The sequence below is a fragment of the Pezoporus wallicus genome, unplaced genomic scaffold (assembly GCF_028554395.1).
Source record: "Pezoporus wallicus isolate ANWC-B61680 ecotype Strahan unplaced genomic scaffold, APGP_CSIRO_Pwel_v1 contig_5485, whole genome shotgun sequence".
Lineage (NCBI taxonomy): Eukaryota > Metazoa > Chordata > Aves > Psittaciformes > Psittacidae > Pezoporus > Pezoporus wallicus.
The window spans coordinates 6,082,187-6,109,237 of NW_026641550.1; the positions used below are offsets into that span (position 1 = coordinate 6,082,187).

The 27,051-nt window shown below is 38.9% G+C and overlaps 2 long non-coding RNA genes across 4 annotated transcripts; one reads left to right on the forward strand and one right to left on the reverse strand.

Annotated features, from left to right (window-relative positions):
• Window positions 1-23: 23 nt before the first annotated feature.
• Window positions 24-5,120, reverse strand: LOC130607357 (uncharacterized). The gene is made up of 3 exons (XR_008974230.1): window positions 5,019-5,120; window positions 4,696-4,828; window positions 24-131 (listed from the first exon to the last, which is right to left on the reverse strand). It is a non-coding gene; the product is annotated as an uncharacterized LOC130607357 (long non-coding RNA).
• On the forward strand, window positions 118-5,570 carry LOC130607358 (uncharacterized). Of its 3 annotated transcripts, none has more exons than XR_008974232.1 (4): window positions 118-1,431; window positions 1,662-1,794; window positions 4,674-4,809; window positions 5,386-5,570. It is a non-coding gene; the product is annotated as an uncharacterized LOC130607358 (long non-coding RNA). The 3 variants fall into 3 exon arrangements; XR_008974233.1 differs by lacking the exon at window positions 5,386-5,570 and adding an exon at window positions 5,041-5,117 and having other exon boundaries at window positions 4,671-4,809; XR_008974231.1 differs by lacking the exon at window positions 5,386-5,570 and adding an exon at window positions 5,041-5,117.
• The last annotated feature ends 21,481 nt before the right edge of the window (window positions 5,571-27,051 follow it).

Below are 27,051 nucleotides of genomic sequence, written 5' to 3' on the forward strand. Positions count from 1 at the left end.
ACACTGGCCAGAGCACTGTTGTTTGGGTTTGTTTTTTTTTTTTAAAGTTAAAAAATAGTAATAAAAAGAAACGTAATGGGGTAGTTCATTCACTGTGGGATGTCCGTAAACACAAGATGTGCCAGCAACTCCTGAAATGACAAAATATAAAAGGATTGCAGAATTATGGTTCTGTCCTCCAGAACTGAAAAACACATTTTGGAGACAAATAGAGAAATCTCAGCTTTAAAAAATGAGCCCTTATGTTGTGCTGGCAACCTTATTAACGAAGAAATTATATTTATTGTTTGCTGTCTAACTGACAATAACACCCCATATCAAGAAAAAAATAATGCCAGCTGAGTCCAGCACATTTGGAGACAGCTAAAAGAGTATGATACTTCCTAACTTCTTCATTTACTGTAGGGCTAGACTTGAATATTTACACAACAATTGAGTCCCAGTTTCTTCCATGGCAGCCTCAAAATTCACTGACCCTATTCTCTGCACGCTTCCATGGTACAGACGATAACCAGGATTATAAGGATGTCTAATGATTGGTAAGATTTGGTGTAGTTTGGGGATCTGCTCAGAGAAACTGGACCATCAGTTTCCCAATGCACTAGTGAGGCAGGTTAATTAATTCCTATTAAAATCAGCAAATCGAAAAAGAAAGTGGAATGGTGATTTGCAGATTTCTTTTTAGCAAGCCACAAGTACATCTATATAGTCCTTCCTGTGAATCTTTTCCACCATAGCTGGAAAAAGCAGACACACACAAGGATCATAAGACTACTTCATGTCAGCTTAGAGAAAGAAACAGAGGTGAAGTTCACAGGCCCCAAAGAGTAAGGGGAAAAAAGCCCACAGGCTCACTCTTTGCCCTTCAGGAAGCAGAAATAATGCGGAGTGAGGAAGATTGACTGAAAGATTAGGATTTTATAAACTTTATTACTAGTGTTGGAAAGAGTTACCAACAAAGAACTTTCAGTATAAATTTTAGATGGTGAGAATATCAGCAGTATGCAGGGCCAGATGAAACAAATCATCCATCAAACTGTAAAAAACCTATCTCCCCATCCTTTACCCTTTTGGCAGTGTTATCTTCCTTTCCCAGTTTATTCTGCCCTTGCAGACTCTCTACTCAGCTGTAGAAATTTGCTCTTCCCCTGGAAAAAGACAGCATTGATCTAGCAGGCAGGCATCAGGGTCCAGGATGACCCTACTATAACTGTATGTGCATCTCCTGTGCATGGCAGAGGAGACTTTAACCTGGTAAGTGCTAGCTGCATTCTCTACACCTCTTCAAACTTTCAGGCAAAGGTGAACAGATCCATCTTTTTCCTTCATAATTCAGATCTGAAGCTGATGGAGCAAGCAAGAAAGTGAGCACAGAGGGCAAGACATAAACTCCACATTGATGACATCTAGAAGAGCCACAGCATCTTTAAGGTAAATAATTTCCTTTCATGCTTACACGCCAGTTTACACCTGCACAAGCTAGCGTTGTCTTCATGGTGGTACAAATAATGAACACTTGGTGCATCAGCCAGTCATTGCATTATTGCTCCTCTGAGCTGGCGGTGTGACTGATGGCGAAGTTCAAAGGATATTTCTTTCAAAGGTCACTGTCCTAGATCATATGTCTGCCTTGCCAGTTTTTCATACTGACACTCTTCTAGATAAGAGAGAAGATGCCCCTGAACTTTGAAGTCTGGTGAAATACATGCACCAGGCAGCACACAATACAGAGAGACGTTTGTGTCATCTGTTTTGGGCTCTGGGACAAGATAGCCAGGCTGTAGTCTGAAAGAGGTAAGATCACTTCTGAAAGATTGTCTTACCAATATAGTAAGCAAGTTATTTTGCCTACAAGTAACTAATGTCTTTCCAGTTGATTAAGCATTTTGCTTGTGATTTTTTTAATTTGCAGGGAGCAGCCCTGCTGCAGTGATTTAAGTTGTGGATGGAGTGTCAGTTTATGTCCTTGTATGAGGGCTAGATCAGAGGCTGTATGAGCCTCTGTTTACTACAGCAAATAGTAAATTACTGTAGCAAGTCTGTCAGCCAAAAGTATCATGGCAAGTTGTAAGCTATAAGAATGATGCTGGCTTTGTCCCTCTTGTATGAAAAGGGCACAGAAGAGCACTGGATTTGATAGAGAGCATAGGAGAAGATCTAGGACCAAAGTCAAAGTCATCTGACTTAATAGCTGCTGCAACTGATTCAATACCTTCTGCATATTGGCCCCCTACAAAAGGAGTTTTCATTGTGGAATATGATGCATGTTGAAAATGAGCCCTACCCAAAATCATTTTATCCGGCCTCACTTAAATAATGTGGAAATCCAAAGAGTAGTTCAGCACATGTAGTTTGAGCTTGGCATCTCTTGTTTGGTGACACACAGGAAAAAATACTACAGTAATATGGCACTTGTAGAACGAGCAGTTAGTGAAGAAGAAATGTGATCATTAAGGAATATGACAAAACCTGGGAAAGTAAACCGCTCCTGGCTGAACAAATGGATAGAGAGTGCACAAAGATTCCTAGCAGCATTTTGGGGAGGTAAAGAGTAAAACAACCCAGCCAAGCTGAAGAAAGTTAATACTTAAAGATAATGTTAATGGTAGAAGATTTTGGGCTGTTCTTTCAATTTCTCAAGTGTCAGAGATCCATGAGATACTGTTTTAGTAACTCTATGTTTTAGAAAAGGATTTTATTTGTTTCTATTTGTTCTCTGCAACTTTGTTTCCAGTGTTTTAATGAGTATTTACATTTGGCTACAATCAACGTGCATTTTCCACATTAAAGAATACCTGGTTTAAGAGAGATCCTGGGTGACTTTCACAGGAACAAGGTGTACTGATTGTCCAGTATACCCACAATTGCTTTTACAGCTGGATGCAGTATGCATTGAGGCCATACCATTCAACAAAGCAGTCTCAAGGCCACCTTAGACTGCCATCACAACCATCTGCCACCATTAAACTACACCATTAAAACTAATCAGCTACACCATTAGACTGCCACCATGGCAATCTAATGGATGTCAGCAAGTATTTTGTTTAGAGACAGTGACAGTCTGGTGATGCTCAGTTTCATAAGCTGCTATATTTGGAACAACTATCTTTAAACTCATTTCATACAATCAACAAGCCAAATTCTTCTCAGCTTCACCAGCACTTGCTCTTAGCAGCAAAAATCACAATGAGAATACGATTTTTTGTCATTGTACACAAATCCTGAATTTATTTGAGAGTCTCTGGCCTGGAATGTTTCTTGGTAAGCCTTGAGAAAGGGGTTGAGAGGCAGTACTGTGAAAAGCAAAGTTTTGAGGATAAATCTTTCCTCTAAGGTGTTAATCAGTGATCCTCTGACAAGGAGCAGTGGGTTGGAGGGAAGTTTCAATGACCAAGTGTTCGCAACCTGTCAGGGCTGTAAAGGGAGAAACAAATCAAGTACTTGTGGATGCTAGTCAATAGCACAAGGCACACGCAGCCCCCAAGGACATGAATATTCAAGGATGTGTTTTCACTGGCCCAGAGCTCATGCAAGCTCTCAGTGAGATCCACACTTTGTATTTCATTGGTAATGCTTTGTATTTCAAGCTGAATACTAACTTCAAGAATCAGTAGAAAGTGAAGAGAAGTTCACAGAAAAATGATAATGAAAACAGTTTTGGGTAAAGAAACTTCATAGTGATTTTTAAGTTATAAATGTATATATTTGGTATGGCATTTGAAACTGCTGGTTTTACCCACACTTTACAAGTGCAAAAAAATTGGAAGTGCAGTGCTATGTCTGTTTTATATATCTATATATGTGTACATAAGTATGTACATGTGTGCATATACATATATACATAGTTATCAGTGTCACTGAAGAATCTGAAAACCTAGTATATGTTCCAGTGTATCAGGTGTATGAACTACGCAACATAATAGTAATGCATATTCAGGGACAAATCCACTTGCTTTGTCATCCATGGGAAATAATTTCTGATAGATGCACTAACAGGGGAACTATAGTTGAGAACAAAAAATTTTCATTATAGTTTTCAATTTCCATTTTATGTTGCCTTACCAAATAACTTACTCTTCAATTCTCAAACCCATAGTAGTAATTCACAAGGGCCATTACTCCAATAGTCCTTATTTTGCTATCCTAGGTATTTTTATTCCTTCTAAAAAAAGTTTTTTAGTTTAGACCACGCTGACCATAAAGCATCTATGCCTAAATGAGATGTTCTTCCCACTCCAACACCCCAACTCTCCTCTTCCCCCCCCCCCGTATTTCTTAGGAAGAATATAAAAAACCTGTGGCATATGGGGTTTTATGGCATATGCCTGAGCTTGAATTCTTGTTCCCTTTTGTACTTTGAAGGGTTTAAACCAGCACTGCACATTTTTCACTAGCAAATGACTCCTACATCCCTGCTGTTCTGCTGCAATCCATCGGTTTCATGGGGTGCAGCACAAATGCACACACTTGTTATTGTCATAAATTCACTGTGCAGTTTGCCTTCTTTCCGTGATGTTCTCCAGGAGACCTGTATGTTCACTTCTAAGTAATGATGTACAGGCATAACATAGCTTTGAGGGACTGCTGAATCCACACTATGATTTAATTGTGTAATTGTTGATCCATGTTTTCCCACCATACGCAGCCCTACCTGTCTCTTTTTCCCCTAGCAGATGTAACTAATCACCAACACACCTGTAAGCAGTGTTTCCTAGAAGAGCTATCACATATTTCTTCTGTAATAAAGGAGTCAGGCTGACTGACGATATGCATATGGATGTCCTCTCCAATATAAATACTGCAAGAAAGGTGAGTATGGAGTGCTATGCTAAGAGAAGGAAAATGAAACATGGAAGTATTAGTTGGGGAATATCTGGCAGAGAAACAGCATGGCAGAAAATTAGGTGCTATAGAAATTTACAGGTGAAACGTGTCAGCAATGGGATGCCAAAACCAGGAAATGGTATTCTGGGGTATATTAACAAAAAAGTCATATAGAACACATAGGAGATAATTACCGTGCTCCACTCCTCCTTACAGGGACTTCTGCAGGAGGTGGGTGCTGGCTTTGGTGAGTGCTGGCTTAGGTCACTGAGCTCTGAGGAGACTGTAAGAGAAAGAAAGAAGAGGTTCAGAAAATAAGACCTATAAATACAGGTTGAAACAACTGGCTGTCTTTGGTCTAGAAGCAAGAAAATTCAAGTGAGATGTATGTCTTCTAACACAAAAAAGGACTATAAAGGTTATAAAGAAGGGATTGATAAAACTCTTGCTGTATAATTGTCAGTTCTGCTAAGGGAAATGGCAAAATGAAATTAGTTTAATTTGCAACAAAAGAGAATTCAGACTTACATTTTGGGGGTTTGGTTTTTGGTTTTGGTTTAGAAAGTGTATTGATTTGGGCTGAAAATTTAAAGAACTATCCTAAGAGCAATAAAGTTCTTCAACAGCTTTCCAGTAGGAGTAATGATGATAAAATGGTAAAGCTCACTATTTTTAAGGTGGACTTTAAATACACTCTGTAGAGCATCAAATCTAAATAGAAAGATAAATGGATTTTGTACAATCAGTACTCCAGTATGTACTGATACAGTTCACAATAAAGACTCAATAGTGCTTATAGTGGTCCTGTTCTGATTTGTCTTTTAACTTTTTGGAATTGTGAAGTAACACTTCCTTTTTGCTCTTTGTAAAGGTCAGTTAGCACTTCATATAGACTTGCCCACATTTCATCAGGGATATAGATGGTGTATTTTTACAACCAAGCAGTATTTCTGGACCTGCAGTATAGAGTTATAGCATTAGCCTTGCATCTCTCCTTTGCCCTTTTGGTTGTTGCAATGTATTGCTGTCCCACAGCATTTCAGCCAGATAAAATTGTTTTAGAGAACCAGATTCCAGGCTTCTTTATAGCACAATCGATTATCTATACCGCAGGTGTGGCCTTTAACATTGCCAGCACATGCTATAAAGGAACCAAAGTCCAACTGGAAATCTGGGATGTTTCCCATAAAATAAAACAAGTATGTTTTCTTCTACTTGCTGTCTAACCTACTTGCTAGCAGCAGTATCTGAAAGTATCATCTCTAGCTGGCCCATACTATAGGTATAAAAGACAATAGAAGCACTTAAATTTGAGAGGTTGAGGGAAGAGCTTTGGATGCCATTGATTAAGACCCTGAAGGAAGGTGAAGGAATTTGTTGATCTTTGCAATCTGCGTCTGGAAGAGTGCCCAGTCAGGACACTACTTTGCTGGTACTCCAAACCCCACAGAGAGGGTACCATGGAAGAGCAGGTATGATAGTGGTTGCATGATTGTTTTGAGATAATTTAAATAATAGCTGCTTTGAAAGAGATGGTTGCTATGCAGCCCTTTGCTCCACGGCATACTTTCTCTGTGTTGCCTTGTGTTGCCCCTCACGTTCATGCATTCTCATGCAAGTGAGGTCAAGGGGCTGCTCTATCTGAAAACCTAGCAAGAAGCAATAGTTCCCCACCAGATCAACTTTTGCTCTCCCACACACATTAGTGCAAGTGCCAGTGGAAAGCTGGGAGCAGTAACATCTCCCAGGGTACCAGGGAAGGCTGAGATCAAATGTTTCAGCTGCTGTCTGCAGCTACACTGGCTTAAAGATGCCATGAAATGCAGCTGAATCGGTCTGCTGCTACGCCTTCATTATTTGGATGAACATGGCCGATGCTTAAAGAAGCTTGAGCAGCTTCTGGTTCATCTGCAGGAGGAAAGCAGCCATGTCTCCCTGCAAGGCTAGGCAGCTCTTCCATGGAGCCCCCACAGAGCTGCAGAGTTGGGACAACTTGCTCATGTCCCAGAATGCAGCTCTGATGGGTACCATTTCCATGTGCTTCAGGTGGACGCTTAGTTTATAAAATACATAGTATGTATAGAAATGTGTATGTATAGCAACTGAAGGTACAATATACTTCTATGATTTATCTTCCTAATTAACTTGTTCTACTTTGCTAATACATAAATTCCTAATACAATTTCCAGTTTTGAGGAGAGGGTATTTCTAGAGGCAAAATATTCTCTCTGAGTCATTGTTTTTGTCCTTGTTCTCACGTTTTGCTGAGAGAAAAGGGAAGAAAGGAAATTATAAACTGAACGGACTCATGAAATTACAAATTATAAATGAGGAATCTGATCTGAAGTGTGTGACAGGACATCCTGCCATGCTGCTTTCTCAATCTTTTACTTTTTTGTAAATAACATCTCCTTTCCTAGGCGAGAAAACAGAAGTGACACTATATGACTTGTCATTTTATGAAATGGCTGAGTACCTTTTTAAGTTCCAGTGGAACATTAAGTAGTGTGGTAGGTGAATTCCTAGTTCTGCTATAATGTATTCTCTTCCTTTTTTGTCTGAAGTTGTGCAGGAAGCCTTTAAACCACCATGACTAATAAGGAATTTTCTAAAGAAAATTACTCTTGACATGTTATTCTTTGTAAATAGGTGTAGTATTCTGCCTAGTCTGGTATGAATGCTTGCTTTTTGGCATTGCTACAGAGCAAGGTGAGCAGCCTGCCCTGCCGTATGCACAGCTCTGGCCTACAGGCAGCATTGTAGATTTCTACATCGCTCATTCCTTCCCTGTGTTTCTATTACAGTGACATAGGTTGAGACTTCTTACACTTGAATGCAAGAAAAATAAGTCTGCCTCCAGTCTTCCTTCTTTCCCAAAACCAAGGCTTCCTCAAGTAACGGAAAATGGATGCTTGTTTTCAAAGACAAGGCTTCAAGCTGAAGACAGGTTGTATGCCTGGGCTTTAAGAATTATCACGTTTCTTGATGAGGGGGTGGAAACTTCTCTTTGATGGAGTTTAATGTATCTCCAAATATAATATAGGTACCAAAAAAGCTGATTTTGAAACTTCCATTAAAATAAGTAAAAGATGAATGCTATTTGCATACAATAAAACAAATGTATTGCTCCAGGACCAAACTCACTTGCACAGGCAAGATAGATGCAATGTTGTTAACTACCTGAATGCAATGATTTGCAATGCATCTATCTGGAAAATACACTTTTTATTTTAAGAGTGAAATGCAAGCCTGTTCTTTGTAATAAAATTCTGTCCCTTTGATTTCACCTATCCTGAATTTTGAGGTTTGTGTATGCATGCACAAAATCCAAATACAAATCAGTTAAAAGTGCTGAATGTTACCTCTTTGGGGGTTATGTGAATGTCTCATCTTTTTGGTCGGTAACAATACCTACTTGATGTTTTTCCTTGGACTGGAAAATATCAGTCAAGGTAAGCACAAAGAGTATTCTTTCTTTCCTACCATTTTTTACTTTGTGTATCTCCTTTTGTACACACAGGTGAAGGTTAAAATCCTGTTAAAGTAGGAATTTCCAAAAGCACAAGGTTATGTAAGTAAGCCTGCAGAAAATGGGTATCTGACTTCATTGTGTCACAGAAATGCCTGTTGAAGGAATCTCTGGGAGTCCCCTCCAGGCAGAACTATTGCCAGCCATATTCCTTGCCTGGCGAAGTCCTTTAAAACCTCCAACGATAGAGATTCCACCATGTGTCCTTATTTTCCTTAATGCCCAACCCAATCCTATTTGGCAATTGCCTCTTACTACATTGTCTGTAACTACCAAGAAGAGTTTGGTTTGCCTCCATCATCTTTCTAACTGCACTGCAAGTTGTCTTAAGCTGCTGTTTCTTTTGTTCATTTAGATTATCTCTGTAACTATCAGAGAAAGCTTTAAATCTTTTCTCTCTGCACTAGAGCTGTGCTCTCTGTGCTAGCCAGCACTTAACACAGCTGCAATATGTAAACTGGTAAATTAAATATTAGCCTGGACATTGGATAACTTAGCACAGAGAACTGCCTGTATTGGGGAGGTTTGGGACTGACTGCACACCTTCCACAGCATGCTAACTACTAAAGAAATAAATACACACATGAAATCCCTGATCTTAAATATTTGCTAATTTGGAGACAGATTGTGGTTTGTTTTGGCAAATAACCAAGCCTGAGCAGTACTAGAAAATTTCCCTGCACCCTCCTTGTACAAAAGTGAGCTTTTCCAGCTCTAAATAAGACTGATCCAGTGTTTGCAAAGAAGTTTTGAGCAGAAGAGCTGGATCCTTGCTTCAATAGTTTTGACTCTACCTAAGGTGCCTGAGCTGAATGTTTAAAAGTTCGTCAGTCTTTTCATAGGCACTGGAGTTGGCTTTAGACCAAGAGAGGAATATTAATTTTCTCAGAGGATAGTCCAATAACTTAATATTGGGGCTCTTGAAAATTTTGTGGGGACTATGGTCATATTCAAATCCACAGTTTAGCATCACCTTAGAAACACCCTCAGAAACAGTTTAGCATCAGCCCAGAGCTAGAAATTAACTGTTACAGGAAACAGGTAGTATACAAAAAGAATGCCAGCTGGACACAATAGCATGTAATAGGGCAGAGCAGTAAATTCAGCACATCACATGACACAGTTTGTTTAGCAATGTATTTTCAGAAAAATACTTTTCCACCTGCCTTGCAACTGCTTTTCTAAGGGGAGGGCAAGGGTTGTGTAGATGCTGTAGGTATGGGATCATATGTTGCAGCTTGTAATTTTGTTAACCTTCAGCTCTATTCAAATACAGGAAAAAAACATTGCAAAACATTAAGTCTGGATGAATAAAGAGGTATAAATGTCTGGCAGTTCAAGCCCTGAACCTACAGAATCTAAACTGCATTTATTTCAGGATCAGTGCCTCCCCACTGGAGCTCTGGGTTTCACTGTACAAGTTTTGAGCACATTTCATTGTCACCACAAAGCTGTAATCCTCCTGCTTTTTATTTTAAGGGAAATCAGTTGTGACTTCCTTTAAAAAAAATCTGACAGATTGTTTTTTATAGATGGGGAAGCAGACTGTCTTCTTTGCCTTGAGGTTGTGAAGACAGAATAATTTTACACTAGATTACAAAAGAAAAATGAAAATTGCTTCTTCTAGCTCTTCTCTTTGTAAACCCATCTAAAGGAAGATTTTCCTTCCATTCTCAGTAACATACACACATATATATATTTATATGTACAGTTAAAAGTTAAAATCATCTTGTCCTGTCAGTTTTCTTTGTTCAGCTTTCAAACCTTTCACATTACTAACAATCCTTTATCTGCCTGTACAGTGCTTTGTTATCACCGGGTGGGGGGGGGGAGGTGTTCAAAAATACTGTGGCCCTATCAGTTCAGGGAACGTTGCTTGTTATGACTGGGCTTTGCTCTATCTTTAGAAATTTGCCTACATTCTATGCAACACAAATTTGTTTTGCGAGCAAATATAAAATGTCCACCAAAACACAAATTACATCTGTGTCAGAAATGAGACCTTTATTCTCTCTGGCTTTTGTAACCCTGAGAGAAATAAGAAGGGTTAGACTCAGATGCAAAAATAAAGCAAGTCCCCAAATTCATATTTGCCATTTCCACACTTACATTAAGATATATGTGTTTATTATGAGACTCCTATTCAGTTGACTAAAATATGTTTAATTTCCTGATCAAAGGTTTTCTTCTGCTATTTTATTCTGAATGTGTAGCCCTTCAGATCTTATTTCGGTTCATTTGCAGTAACAATTGTAGGATTAGACTTCCAGGCAACTGTATCATCGAATTTTTATGAATAGAGAATATAATTAAGTAATTTATAAGCAAAAATCAGGAAAATGAAAGAACCTTACTAAGACAAGAAAAAAAGAGCAGTTATCCCATCTCCTCTCCTTTTTTTAGATTAGACTTGTGCTCTTAAGGATCCTGTGCTGCTTCTCATAAAAACAGAATTTGATTTTACTGGCCAAATTCCAACTGCAATTTGCCTAACTAATTGCTCCTTGCATTCTTAATTGGGAAAAGCATTCCTGAGTTTCCAGTCTTGTCTAATTTACTTTTATGGTGTCCTTAATTCAGTATAAACCAGGGACATCCTTCACCAAGAGGTGATTGATCTTTGAAGGTAAGTGATGATATGTATGCTACGTGGTCACATGTAGCTTGCAGTCTAATATCACAGTTATTGCCTCTGAATACCCTAGCAAAGAAATGCTCCCCTCCTATGACTAGATTTGATCCATTCTGTGGAAACCATCCTAAGCAAAACCCTCTTTTCTATGCCTCACAGGTGCATGCAGATAAGAGATGAGTTAAACCCTTTATTTCTAGATCAGGAGCAGTGGTGAATTGCCAGGGATGCCTGGGTTACCCAGAGCCCTCCCATCTCTTTGTCCAGTGCTGCAGAACTTGATCTTCCGAGGAGAGACAGATGGCACCCGGGTGCTCAGTACTGCAGAGTAAGCTTTCTGGTCTCCTCTTAATCAGCACTGGAGCAAGCTCTGCTGATGTTTCATGCATCTCCTCCTCTTCTCCTTTCAGTCTTTCTGAGAGCCTGGCATGGAAATAATCGAATCTGCACTTGTTAGGCATACCAGCCTGCTGACTTGAAAATGAAATTCTCTCACTGTTTGTTAAATTCAATCAAGCTACTTGAAAGTTGATGCTACCAATTACTCCTGTAGCTCTCTTTACTTACTAGGTTTGATACTTCTGTGTATGTGAAATGCACAAGTGTCAGCAGACATGTTAGAGTGTGATAGTTCAGTACAGAAACACAATTGTAGAAATTACAGTTATGCATTTAGAAATGTCATTTTTAAATGGACAAAGTACTTAAGTTAGGCAGCTAGTCATAGGAAACGTGACAGGAGAGCTCAATGAAGAGACCTAGCTGGCTGCTTGTTGCAACAGCAACTGCTGCTGCTGCTGTTTGCCTAATACAGGGGAACTCTGAGGCAATATAGATTTTTACAGGTCATTTCTGAGTAGTGAGGGTATGCAGCTGAGAAAGTATCTGTGTTTTAATGAAAGCTTAGCCACTGATTTGTATTTTGAGTTCAGGAAATTTAGTTATTCTGTCTGTGCCTTGGTTCTTTTTCTGTGAAATTGGGGTAAAAATACAGTTCCTCTTTCAAAAAGACACTGTACAGTACTTTTTGGCTGTGTTTCCATGGCAGATCTGACCTAATGTCCTTTTTTTCCAGACTTGCTACTTGCAAAGAATGCAAGTGTAGTATCAAGGGCAGTGCTTAGGTTGCAGCATAGATGTGTCAAAGCTTTCAGATCCCTGAAAAGAGAGGTGCTGCAGTACTAAGTATTGTTAATCTCTCAGATGAATCACCCTTTCTCCTCTTCATGCATTGCTGCTTTATGAATTGCCTTCTACTGCAAGACAGTGCTGTGATATCCTTCCTTCCAGTTCCCCACTCTCACCTCTGTTTTGGTGCCCCCTAATTAGCATGTTTTATTGTCACTATAGAGAGAATAACACTGACCTTTTCTATTCTGCTCTGTGTTCTTTGCCTCTTCCTCAGTTCATTTACTTTAGCAATAAAATGCTATGACTCAAGACAAGAGTTATTTACAATATCTGTTTGAAGGCAGTCTGACAAGGCATGGGTAAATATAGAACTGGTGAAGTACCCTACACAGATTCATAAGTGACTGCTTTACAGGCTTTGAAGTCAGGCCCATTTTTTCAAAAGTGGATATTTTTCATGGTATAATTGGGTCTGACTGTCAGCAAGAATCAAAAAAGTGTTTTCATTTTGACCTATTGCTGGAGGTTATTCCATGTCAGATGTGATAAATTCATGGTACACTGTATTCTCTGTGATGTGGTAAGTTGCATAACAGAATCTACATTTATTTAACACCAATTTCAAACAAATAATGTAATAACACAATGCTAATTTCAATAAATTAGGAGGACCATGATACATCCGTGGGCTTTTCTTCTGAACATATCTTACTCTTTTTTTCCTTAAGAATCCCATTCAAGTGGGTTTCCAGTAAATGCAACCTGTACCTGAGGTTTTTAATTTGCCACAAGCAAGATGTTATAAGCAAGGTGCTGACTTGGTCACACACCAGTACTCATCGTGTGCTGATATCCTGTGTATTTAACAGTGAATGAACAACCAACACACAAAACAAGCATAGTATTTCATTGTTTGTATTTCACTTTCATTAATCCATTGCCTCTATTTTTCACTCTGATGACAAACAAAAGCAGATGTAGCGGCCATACTTAACAGGAGCCTAAAAAAACCTGGAGAGGGACTCTTTATTAGGGATGTAGTGATAGGATGAGTTTTAAACTGAAAGAGAGGAGATTTAGATTAGATGTTAGGGAGACGTTCTTCACTATGAGTGCAGTGAGTCACTGGAACAGGTTGCCCTCAGGAGTTGTGGCTGCCCCATCCCTGGCAGTGTTCAAGGCCAGGTTGAATGGAGCTTCGAGTAACCCGGTCTAGTGAAAGGTGTGCCTGCCCGTAGCAAGGGGGTTGGAACCAGATGATCATTAAGGTCTCTTCCAGCCTAAACCATTCTGTGAGTCTTTGACTAAACAAATATATTTGCACTGTATTCAGGCAAACTTTTCCCATATGAAAAATTGCTACAATGTAACTTATCACTGGAGTGCATGTAAAGTACTATCAATCAGGCGGTTTATCTCAATAATAGCTCTGTATTTCCTTAGCAATGTTCCGTAACTACATTGCCATAACCGAAATTACAGTCTGGTTCAGAAACAGGAATAGAAACATATACTTGAAAGCCTGAAAAAGTATCTTAATATATGTTCTTAATCCTCTCATGAGCTCAACTGTGAACACTTAATTAATACTAGCTTTGATATTTACTTTCTTCAACTTACAAAAACGGGGAGATGAGAAAAAATAGATCTGTATTTCTTTAAAGAAACCTGAATAAAACCAAAATGCTTTGGGTCAGCTTTGCAGCTTGTGGAAAATCAATGTTGCTTCAATTACTCTGTTGACTTCAGTGTACTGATGTTGATTTACAGTAGTGAGGAGCTACACAGTGATTAATAACAAGAGTACCTTAGACTTGGATACTGCTTTCTATCTTGAGATTCCTAATTGCTTGTCAAACCCTCTCTCTGTCTTACAGTTTGTGAAGATGAAATATTGTATTCAGGACCTCATAAACACTTTTAATTCAAAACAATTGCAGATTTATTCAGATGAATGTCTTATTAACAAGTCTTATTTAATTTTCTTATTTTTATGTACATGATATAAGCAAGAGAATTGCCTGGAGGCAGTTGAAATTGTTTGTGAACAGTCCTTTCAAGCAGTGTAAAACCTTTTTAAAACTCAAACACAGCTTTCAATCCTGCTGTCATGTTGCAGACAAGATGAGTAACTGTCTTAGGCCTAAAACCTTGGCAAGCTACCATACAAACTATCATCCCTTGAGACGATCCAGGTTACTTATCTACTGCTTACTCTGTGTTCCCTTCAGTTTGCTGCATAATACAAAAATGTCCAGCCATTTCTTTCCTCAAGTAGAATTTTTTCTTGCCCCCATTAAGCTTTTGTTAATTATTGGGGGGGGGGGGGGGAGGGGAGCTCTGTAGCTGTATCACTTTATTAATTCCGTATCCATTTTTTGCATGAACTATAATGTATTGCAGACTCCAGTTCAATTTTCTATGGCTATTCTAGGGAAAGAGCAAATAAAGATGATCCTCTGTAAGGCCTGTGTAGGGAACATACATAATTACAGTTGTTACAATAGGTGTACAAATCCTCCAGCTAACAGCATTAAAGCTTCCAAAGGATTCCCTATGGAAAGCAGAAGCTGGCCATGATGCTTGTCTGTTGATGCCCTGCACCTGATCAGCACAGTTTGTTTCACCATACGGAGAGGCATGGAGTAGCAGCATGCCAGATTCCGTATGATATATTTTCATCTAATATAGAATTTCCTGCGTTCTTGTAGTCCTTTTAGTTAATTCTGCTTTATTTAACTCTGGTGAAGGGACAAAAGCCGTAAAAGAGTCATTGGAATGCTAACTAAAAATGTTTAGAATAAAATAAGATTTTATTCAATAAACTGTTTGCAAGATGGAAGCACAAAACTCCACACTCAAAATCCTCACTCTCTGTTCAATAGTTGTTTGCCATGAGTATGAATGATACAAATCTTCCAAAGTCATAATTGCACATGTAATGGTATGTAAATAGTAGTTACTTCTACATCTGTTAGAGCACAGAAAATAATTTAGTGGAACTCCACATAACTTCCAATAAAATTACATCCATTTTAGTACCCCTATTTACAATTTGTTTCTTAACATTGGAACATTTTTGTCTTGTTTTGTAAATTAGTCTTCATGGATTAGCACAGCCATCTGGCTAAAGTGCTTTAGGAATCTGCTTTGCAGAATGCACCCTATGATACTGCCTCTCTTTGATTACGGTTATTAGGTACTGCGGAATGCAGACTAATACCATCAGAAACTGGCATGCCAGGGTTGGAACAGGCTTCAAAGGCTGTGACTTTTATGTTTTGGACCTTTCTTTAGATTTGCTCTGAAGAATGTATTTGTGTTTATAATACCAATGTTTTGGAGAAGCACTGCTTCTGAATAACTGTGGTTTTTAAGAACCTGGGGCGTAAGCCAGCTGCAAGTAGATGCTGAGATGATTATTCAGAGACTTATGGCAGACAGTACTGATCAGTCAGTCAGATGCTGAATGAAGCAGAGCTCTGTCAGATATTTGGCTCTGAATTATATTTTTAACTACAGAATGTGATACCAGGAGTAGTGGTACAAATGAAGAAAATAACCTCAGTAAAGGGATGGGGCAGTTAAAACCTCTGCAGGAGAGGTACAGTGCAGAGGACAACTGTGGAAGGTTAAATCAGTGGATGGCAGCAAAAATAGGATGATTGGTCAGAAGGTAGCTTTATTTTGGGTAACATTACTGCATGATTTTAATAGCTTCCAGCTAGCTCAGGTAGAAAAAACTAACTATATAAGTTTATAAAATGTAACATTATAGCATCTAGAAATAAAACACATGAAAAATACAGTGTTGTGCGTTTAGGAGTACTCAGACTGCATAAATTTATTCTTATAAATCAGGTAGCTAAATTAGAGGGTCTTCATAGATTATTAATGAAAAGAGAGAGGAAAGGAAGTGTTGGGAGTGGAAGACTCCTTAAAGAGTAATTCAGAGCCCAGTTTAAATGCTACATTTGTCCTCATAAGGAATTCCTCTCTCTCTTTACTGACTATATAGGAAGCTGTAGGACATGAACAAAACTTCTAAGTTAGTCATTTAAAGTATGTAAATACCCAGCAAAGAACACAGAAAGACTTTAGAAAAGTGGAGTCTGCAAACAAAAGGAGAAGAGAAACTGATAATCTGGGGAGGCAATTCAGGACCTAATAAAAGACCAAATTCTAATGGGGCATAGGATGAAAATCTGAGAGAGAGCATGCATAAGAGCTCAAGTGCAACAAGCAGGCTAAAATTAGTCCATGGCAAAATAATCAGAATCTGGTATCAAGAAATTATTTTGTCCAGAACAACAGCTGTAGAGAACAGACAATGCTCCAATAATACAGCTTTGCTAAAAGAAGTTTGAGGCAGGAAGACATGGGGAGGTCAAAGTAAGAGTGCAAAAAAACAGCACATGCTGTGGTAAGTAACACAAGCTAAACTTGGCTTGCTAGTCATAAGATAGAGGAACTTCAGTGAACTATATGACTTTGTGAATCTGGAAGTACTAGCAGAGCATGCTGGTGTACATAAAGCGAAACAGAATGACAACAGCACCTTTAGTTCAGAAAAAAATTGCCATCATAGCAAAACGCAATACTTACAGTAGAAGATGGAGACATGACAGTAAACAGGGTACTTCTTCATCCATTGTAATTGGACAAAGATGTAGAAGACAGTGTAGTGCCCTCAAAAGTAATGGGGCACTGAAGTAAAGACTGACAGCAAAGAAACTACTTTAAGCCCCTAATTCTGTCTCCATGAAGCATTTGATTCGCAATAGTATTATATTTAAAGTACCCAATACTGACTTGAAAATTATAGCAAGTTCTTGCTCTCACAAAGAGGCTGATCTCAGTTCAAGTTCAAAACAGAACAACCGAGAAAGATTTTAAGGGTGTCTTCCAAGGCAGAAGGAAGCTCTTCACAGAGCAGAGCTGGAAGGGTCAGGCTGGATAAGAGTTTGAGACCCCAGCAAAAGCTCATGGTAAAGGGTATGCTAAAATAATATTTGAAATGCTTTTTCCCGAGGGAGTGATGGGACAAATAGAGGAAATAGCTTCTCACATTTAAAGAAGAGATGAAACACTTCACTGAAGTAATGCTTCAAATAGCAAAAAATACATAAACATATAAAAAGGAATACTTTCTACTGTTTATGCAAGAAGAAGTTCTAGATGAAATGATGCCAAATATTTTTTCTCCTTTCTGTATCTACGGGGTTCTGTCAGATTCTGTTAGCAAAGGAGTGTGTATTATCATATGCCTAAATACCTGTTTTATGTTTGCCACACATTGCCGCATTTGTTTTGTTTGGCATGAGGTGTTTCACCACAAATTCTGCAGATTGCTTTTGATGTAGAGTGGGAAAGTTTGCATAGAAGTTGGCTTTGATCTAGGAGAGACCATCTGAAAAGATTCACGTAAAAATTGGGGTAGCAAAATGGTTACTGAGCCAAAGCTGAGCAAGCACGAATGTCAATACATGATAGTAGAATTGGCATGCTGGAATTAGAAAATGCCACAACATATATAGATACTCGCTGAGGCACTGTTCTTCATCAGTAATTCTTTGCAACAGAGAAGGAGTTTAAGTAGTCATCAGAAAGGAAATTGCTGTATTAAAACTCATACCCTACTTAGTTTGCCTGCACAAGCAATCTGAGGGCAGTGCTCTGCCAGGCAGCTGGTACTGCAAGATGCCTGGAACAGAAAACTTAAGGGAATTTATGACACTGAGGGGTAATTACAGTCTGTCCTATGGGAAATGGACATGGATAGTTTAGAAGGTTACCAATGCAGTCCTCTTACAATCATATCGTCAAACCCAGAGGCTGCTAACTTATTTCTCACTAGCTAAAACTGATAGACATACATAAATAAATAGACATGGAGATTGGCCTCAGTTCCTGGGAAGAAAAACAAAACAAAACTCACAAAAAAACCCAACCAAAACAAACAAAAAACCAACACAGAACACTGAGCCTGGTTTCCTAAGTAAATACGGTACATACATTGTTCTCTCTCCTGATTCCTAATCCAGTAACTTCTGAAACTGTTGACAGGGCTCAGCTGAAAGGCCTGACAGAAGTCTCACAGAGAGGCAGTTGTCTCAAAGTTATCAAGTTATTGTCTAAGTTTTGTGAAACTGGGTACTTATGTCAGGAAGGGAGATGGTATAAGGCTCTTCATTGAGGAAAGACTGCAGCACAAACTCAGCCTTTATTAGATACCAGAGAAACCATGAGAGGGACATTATGAATGCTTCAGATGAAAGAAAAGCCTCAGTGAGAGGCAGCAAGTTATTAAGCAGCTGGGAACCCAGCCACAAGACAAATCCATAGGCTTCATTAGTTTTGATGCTCATGGAAGTAGTTGTTATTTATGGGATGCCAGTACTCACTGAAACTGCCCAGTAATGACTTCCTGCTGTAGGCAAAAGAAGCTTCACAAACAGATCATTTTTTCACCTACCAAAATACGATTTTCAAATTGAATACAAAACTGGGAGTGGTTTGTTGTTAAAAAAAGATAAAACAAAACAACAAACACAACCTTTCTGAACATCTGGTAAAGGGATAGCAGAATAAGGTCAAGGGCTATGTTACCTACATGCTAACAGCTTAAAAAGGGAACTGGGTTCTTACAAAATGCAGGTTTTGACTCACAGAGTGCCTGCTGAGAATGAGTTCCCACAATAGTAATTAAGACTGATGCACAGAACACAGTATTTCCAGTCGCCAGTTAATTGGAAGGCCTCAGTAATAAGAGGGAGGAGATACTTAAAAGGCAGTGGGTTGGTGGTTCTGAGGACACTACAGAGAAAAGAAAAACTTCTAAAAACTATCTGGAGGTCATTTAGGGATTTAAAAATCTATGGGAAGAGACAGATGGTTTTATACTGGCCTCAAATGAACATTGACATTAAAGTAGTTGTTAAAGCTCTGTGAAAAATACAGAGCAAGTCAAGTGAAAGAGCCCATGTTGATGGCACATGAAAAATCGGTTTCCTCAAGCAAAAGACATGGTCCTGTGCTCTTTCATGGGCATGTCACTTCCTTTTTTTTGGTTTGGTTTTGTTTTCTCCTTAGTCTACAATAGTAATTAATGCACAGAGTGTATGATCCTCTTTGTAAATGGAATTCCTGAATCTCTAGAACCTTCAGCAGAGACACGGAAATGGCATTTTCTGTGCTTGAAGCTAGAGTTGTGCAGGTACTATTTTGTAGTTACACTTCTTTCTTTTTCTTAACTTTTGTGAATGCTGTCAGGTGCAAATATAATGTATTAGCTAAAAAAGTTTTCGAAGAGATGCTCTGTAATGGATGTTGAGCTGAGGTTTTGGAAATGGTAACGAATTGTCAGTTCTCAAGCACTTCTTTCCTGGCTACTAGAAACGATAGAGAGTCAAAAGAGTGAGTGGAATCATAAACCAGACATCTTCTTTTTAACCTTGGCCTACACAATAATGATGGGTTCACAATGGACAGGCTCTGACTTTAATGACTTGCACATGACTCACACAGACTACAAAACACACTGGAATTCCTTCACAGTAGTACAGTTTTCCCACAAAAACTGCACATGCAAAAATAGTCTATGCAAATTACTGTTTTCCTTGCTAAGCTGCAGAACATGCAACATAGCCTCTGCAAATATGGATAATTTATCTGACTTCTACTTTTATAGTATATATCTTGTAGAAAACTTTACAGTTCGGTTTTTTTTTTTCTTCCCAGCTATGGTCAGCTGTAAATCAACCATAATTTTGAGATACTTTCATACAAGAATACCCATTTCTGCATATCTGTTTTGCCTTTTGAAAAACTTGAATGCTATTTGGGCTGTAAAGTTACAAGCAGATTCTAGACTACTTGGATTTTACCTCAATCTCAGACTGATCTTACATGCTTTCATTTGTGGCATTAAAGGCTATTGAGATATTTTGCTATCTACGAATAGGCATTATCAAACACTCATCAGGTATGAAATCCAAAAGAAAGCAAATGCTGAAAAAAAAAGGAAATAATTGAGAATTATTTTAATGGTTTCGGTGATCCTGAATCAAGAGGTTGTTCTATGTACAGTATTGTGTACAGTATTGCATTTATATGTCTATTTTGTGCTAATATACACAGCTCTCCTAGAAGAGGCTCAGATACCTTTTTCATTTAATTTTCTTCATATTTTCAATTTAATTCCATTTCTTTCACACAGAAACAAAATCAAGTTCAAAATTCTCTTCTTTCATTACCAAGGACATAACTTTTTCATTTTGTTTCTTTCTGTTTCCTAAACTTATATATATTGTTTGTCTGTTTCGTCTCCTCTGCACTGCCTTGGTTTCATAGATCCTTAGCTCACTACTGACTGCTCAAGCTAGTTTCCCAAATTGCACCAGGCAAACAACCTCTTTCTCCTCCTACAAATGCACCTTCCCAAATCCTTGCTGGTTTTATGTCTTCACTAATGTCTTCATGCTCCACATGCTTCATCCCTTCACTTCAGAACCACTGTAGTGCCCGTAAGCTGCAAATGCGGCTGTTGGAGCCTTTCATATATATCTGTCCTCTGTATCCTTAAAGATGTATAACATTTGTGACTTTTGTTTGGATTGTTTACTTATACTAGTTTAATCAAATAATGTATTGTTTCTACCAGCTCTTTTAGCAGTTTCATTATCTGCTGTAAAGGTAACTACAGCTAATTTTGAGGGGGTTCTGTGAATAAAATATCTTTTTTTCATGAGCTTATTAAAAATATTTGTAATAAGCAGTCTACTTACCACGTCTCAGCTTTCAGAGAATGATTATTGTTTTTCTTTTGCATTCAAGAATACACTAGGCAAGTGTCAGTCTGGGAGCCGATTCATGCAAAAAAATTCATTCACAACACAGTATCATGAGCTCTGCCTCTTGTCTAACAAGTTTCTGATCCTGCTAAGAACATGTCATGTAACTGTGAGACATTTCGGAAAACCAATTGTCACACTTCATCCATTTCTTGAAACCAGCAATTTTTCGTTGACTTCATGAAACAATCGGTATTACCCATTTGGGGAAACAATGACAGTGCAAGATAACTAACCTTTTGTGGAGTTTTGCAAATCCTATCGCCTTCACTCCCCACAAGTTTTCACACTAGGAAGGTATTAATCAAAGTACATGTGCATATATCCATACAGATATATATATGTATACCCACACATGTATATATTTTAAGCAGGAACAGTTGTTTTTTTTTCAGACAGGAACCATTTTTTTCCTTTAAATGACAAAATAGCCTCCCCTCCCCTGAGCGTGCTGTCTTTGATACAAGTACACAGGCTAAGCAGATAATCTGTGAGCTAATTTCCCTTCAGGCCTGTGAAAGAAGCCAATACCTACTCCATGCCTCCTCACAGAAAAACACTCTATGCCACCAGGGTGGCAGAATTCTGTGTCAAAAGGTCCTTCCTTTTTTGTAGGAGTGATAAGTACTGGATCTGCCAAGTGACAAAATCACTGACTTTGACCCTAAAAAAATTCTCCCTAAAAAATGACACAGAGAGAGAACCCACACACAATGCATTAACTTCTCCGTACCTACCCTATCTATAGTTTCTTACTTCGACTTTTCTTAGGAAAGGATAAGCTTATTCACAGAAAGGAGTAATCATCTCTAAAAAAAGTTTTCTTTCCCTTTTATGGCAGAGTCGGAAATTTCTGACCTATCTTAATTTGCTCATTATATTTCTATGTAACTGGAATCACGACAACTTGATATCTGTTCCTCTTCTTACAACGAATTCCATGCATGCCTCGAGCTGTAGGGAAGAGAAACTTCAATTATGTTGTCCAATTAGAGTTTTTCTTTTGTTAAAAATAATGAGCAACTTTTGAAAATATGAATCCATCCAATTAGTTTATGAACTCTTTCCTATGGTCATGAAAGCTGTAGACCCTAAGCTTGTTTCTAATTATGAAATAACAAATAAGAATGCTGGCGATACTGAAGATAGACCAGTTTAAAGATAATGTAGAAGAAAAAGTTACTAACTAGTGACTTATGTGAGTTCTAAGGGCAACTGTCTTTGCTTCTGTTTTGCTGGCAATCCTGTTGGCTGACATTTAGAACAGAATGTGATTGTCTTAACTGCAAATACTTTCAATTGAAAGGTAACAGTCTGTCAAAATGCCTTCCTGAAAAATATGCTTATAAAATTGTGCAGTGAGACCACTTTTGTGTTCATGTGCCTTTGTTTCAGTCATTCATTTGCTAAATACTGGGACATTGATTCCTAGAGACTACATTTTTTGAAGTAAATACAACTGATAGCTATCAGATGTTATCTTCTCAAACAAGCTTTTTAACAATAATACTTGGGAGACGTGGTATTTAGCAGCAAACAGTACTGCTCAGCATACTTCAGAAGATACAGAGATATATATTTCTTCTTTCTAGGCTATAAGCAAATTTTATATTCAATTACTGATAAGAGTGGCGTGAATTAAATTTATCTAATTCTAACACATACTGGGATGTTGAATAAAATAAGTTCTGTTCCCTGAGATCAAATAATGTTAATACTCAACCACTGCTGAAAGCTTTGTGCTCTACTTCTGGGGAAAAAAAAAAAAAAAAAAAAAGAAAGAAAAACTACACTTGATACAAATTTTTTTTTTGTATTACACCACCTTGTATTTTGTGGAACTGACTTTTATTATTATAAAAATGTAAAACCTTTCTAGATGTACATATTTTTAATTGTGGTTATTGGTTGTTTGACATGTACAAAAAATAGTTATTATGCCAAGTCTTTCTCTGTATTTTAATCCATTTAAATTCTGACCCATATTTTCAATATCCTGGCAGTTCTGAAAGTGCAGTGAGGAAAGACAAACAGCTTTAATCTATGAGCATATAGTGACAGAAGGAGGAGAATATTAGTGAGAATTTCATTTCTGAAAGCTTTGCCTGTAGACCACAAGAGCACATTTTAACAACATGAAAATAATCAATGATGACTTCATTCTACAAGCACCAAAGGAAGTAAAATGTTCAGAAGTGGAATCGATGACCTAGAAAATAAGTTCATATTCAAAGGTGATTTGATGTCAGGAGCTTCTGAAAAAGTGCAGGCAGGGATTTCTTTCTGCTATCAATTATAAATTGGTTATGAAATTGAATTCGTAGGCTTCATAAGGAGCTGATACATGTCCCAGCAAGAATAGGTCTGGTTTGGTCTCAAACAGGGAAGCTTTTAGAGTAGGAAATGCAAATTGACACAGTTATTTGTCTAACACAAAAATAGACTGGAAGTCCCTGAGTTGAAAGCTGTGAAGGGATTCTGGGGAGTAAGAATAAGCATTTCTTCATACGCTTTTTGATATACCATGAGGTATTGGCCTTGGGCACTTTGCAGCATATAGGCATCAACAAGTGCATGTTAAACATGCATCTACCACTGGGCTAAATCTGCAAGAAACAGAATTTAGGGCTGTGGGAATCCTTGGTGTGATCTGGTGTGACTGGTTTTATGCTCTTAAAATGTCCCAGATCAGATACCCCAAGACTGAACTGACATCCCTAACTTTTTTTTTTTTTTTTATTTTGTCAGATTACGGATAACCACCAGATAATGCCTCATAAACAGTCAGCTTATGGACTGTTGGCTGCATGGACAATCTTTGCACCTTGTTCTGTGTTCATTGTATTGGTAAAGGTGAACCAGCACTGTGTAAAGCATGTCAATCTCTGATGAGCACTTTTTCATTAGAAGCTGGTAGAGCAGCCTGGACAGTGCAGAGCAAAGGAATGTTCTTCAAAATGTTCAGACAGAGGCATGATACATATGAGAACAGTAAAAGAATCATTCAGGTAGAAAAGAAAATCTTTGTGTATTTATTGATGTATTATGGTGTTTCCCCTAAGCAACCATCACTGCCAGAATAGCTCCTTAATTTTATGCTTCCCTCCATGCTTCTCAGTCGGAAGATCATCATCCACATGAGTAATGTGCATTTGCAACATGACCAGCAGCCTTGACAGTGACAAGAAAGAAGCTAGACATTACCGTTGTGTTCATGCACAAAGCGATTTTATCCAGCGAGGAAGCAGCAGAAAAGACTGACTACAATCATGTGATCCCACTCAGTTTTGTTTCAAATCATCCTCAAATGCATTTGTACTGACCTGGTCCTTGGTTACTCAGTTTGATACAGAATACAAAGAGACAGTCAGAAAACAGAAAAAAAGGATAGCAGAACTAAAGTAACAAGGGTGTGATGTGTGCTTTCCAGTGCTTTTCTCTAAGGATTTGTGTTAGTGGAAAATAAACCTAATCTGGCAGCCTGTGAGAGGCAAGGCTGCTGCCACTCCATGCCCCGGGGTCCAACCAGTAGTGAGGCTGAGCATGTATTTCCAGTAGACACGTGCACACAGAGCACATGTATACACCACAAATATACATTTATACACTGCTGGACATACAGATCAGACACGCAGAGCAGCACTCACACATACACTGACAGCACCCACCAGCCTCTTCCTGCTCCCTGCTCCAGCTGAGCAGGAAGGAGGTCCAAGAAGTGGGGATACATATACATACGTATAAGGAGGAGCCCTCTAGCAGAAGGACTTAGGCAGTCGATCCAATAGCCATCCCTGGATCCCTTTCTCCCCACTTGCTGCTACCTTGGCATACGATCTGTCAAGGCTGCAGCCCCACTCCAGCTGCTGGTACACAGACCATCACACACACACTCACCGAGGTGTCCAGGACTCCTGTGATCTTGTACCTACAGACATGCAGCTACTCTCACATCCAAAGGTGGCCCTCAGAGATCTCCAAACCCATTCTGGCCCCCAGCCCACTTTATCTACTCACTGGCTCATCTGGTATCATCTTTCCTAGCAATCAGACCCACACTCATTCCTGCATCACAGACCAACCTCCACCCCACACACACAAGGACTTAAGAGTTCCTTACTGGAAAACAGCTGAAGGTGGAGTTTAGTAAGGAGGCAGAACAGACTGTGCTGGTGAGATATAGGGCTTTGCCAGACAAGCATCTTGACCAGCAGCCCTTTACACAGATGAACTCTTTTATTCCCCTATCCCACACTTGTTACTGCCCAAATCTCTTAAATCCCTTCTTTGTCCTACCTTTGGTTCCTCCCCTAAACATCCCATAATAAATCCTATGCAATGCCCAAAAGCTCTTGCCCTACATTTCCTTATGTGTTCCACACCCCCAGCTGGCAACCCCCCTTAGACCAGGAGGTAACTTGGAGAGCTGCTCCCCATGTCTCATGGGGATGGGTTTCACACCCAGATACGGAGGCTGAGGCTTTGCAGGGACAGCCCTGGGAGATGGTCAGACAGGGTCTCCCTTCCTCTCAGGCTTTAATTTGGGTTCCTGCCTGCCACTGTGTTCCCTGGGCTCATGAGGATGGGCCTTTCATGGCTCTTGTGCAATGGGTGTGGGGGTAACCCAACAATCTGTTGATAGACTAACAAACTATGCATTTAAACCTACATAATATCTCCCATTTAAGCCAAATAAAAATGGGAAAGCAATGAATCAGAACAGGAGAAATGCCCATACAGGGTACAAGAATTGGGAAACAGAAAGTCAGGGTCTACATCCTCATTTTGCTTCTGATTATTATATAAACTGGGATTACAACTAAAAATATTTTCTCACGCAACCATTCATTCTTGCTGGAACAAAAGGCACCACACACAAACAGCGCTGTGAGAAGTCTGTTCATGTTCAGCTTTCCCAGAGAAAGCCAGGCTGCTCTTTTATATAGGTCTACAGAAGCTCATCATTTTACTCCCTCACAGTCTGCAGAGCACAACTTTGGCAACAATAGCTGGGATAACGTGGCACTTCCATGCGTGCCTTTAATGTGACTGCCACCAAAGGACAGTAAAGATAAATGATAGGTCCTTCTAAATACTTGGTGAAGCCTCATCCTGAGCACATGAAGGAGCTGAGCATTTCTAACCTTTTGCCCTATAGCACAGTATTCTCTAGCAGTAACATATCCTGATTTGGTCAGGGTCAATACCATGGGCAACAAGCAACACACGAGAGAATCTTAGAGATCTTGTATAAATATTTGGGTAATGAGACCATAACTACACACACTACATACCTCACAAGATGGGGTATCATGGCAATAGGTTGGGCACAACTACCTGGGAAACCTTGCAAACAAAAAATCTGTACAAGAGGCAGCATTAGCCTTTATTGGCAACAAAGCTCATGTTAGGGACTAAATTCAAAGGTCTGGAACTTATTATTCAAACAATTCTTCGCCAAACAATTGGACTTTTCACAGGCTTTCCATTCAAAGGTCAGACAAAGAGGCACTGCAACCAATATTTGCTATGTGAAGTAGGTTGTGACCAAAAATGACCTTTGTAGAGAGATTACATTAAGAAAAAGAAAAAAAAAATGTTAATGTATATAAGGTGAACTACTTATGCACAAATTAGTACAATAGGAAAAGACTGACTCATCAGAGAGGTATTACTGTGGTACAGTGTATAGCATTTCATGACATACAGCACTGAGGTGACATGTTGGTAAACAATGCTCTTTTATGATACACGAAGGGTGAACTTTTCCATGCTATGAGCAGTTTGACAGTGTACCTCACTGAGTGCTGTTGATTCATCAAAGAGACCAGGCAGGAAACCGTAAGACGTTTCAGTTCTCAAAGCCCAAAGGGTTGCAATGGGTGCTTGTTGCAAGAGCTGTCTCCTGTGTGCTAATACAGGGCTTGGTCCTTTACTCTCTCCTGTACAGCATGAATAAAATATCACAGAGAGGCTGCGAAATGGAATGTATTTCCATAACAGCGGTGTCCAGATGACACCCTCAGAAAGAAATGCTTGTTGTACACAGAGCTTAACCAGTCTACGCAATTTACCGCCACAAG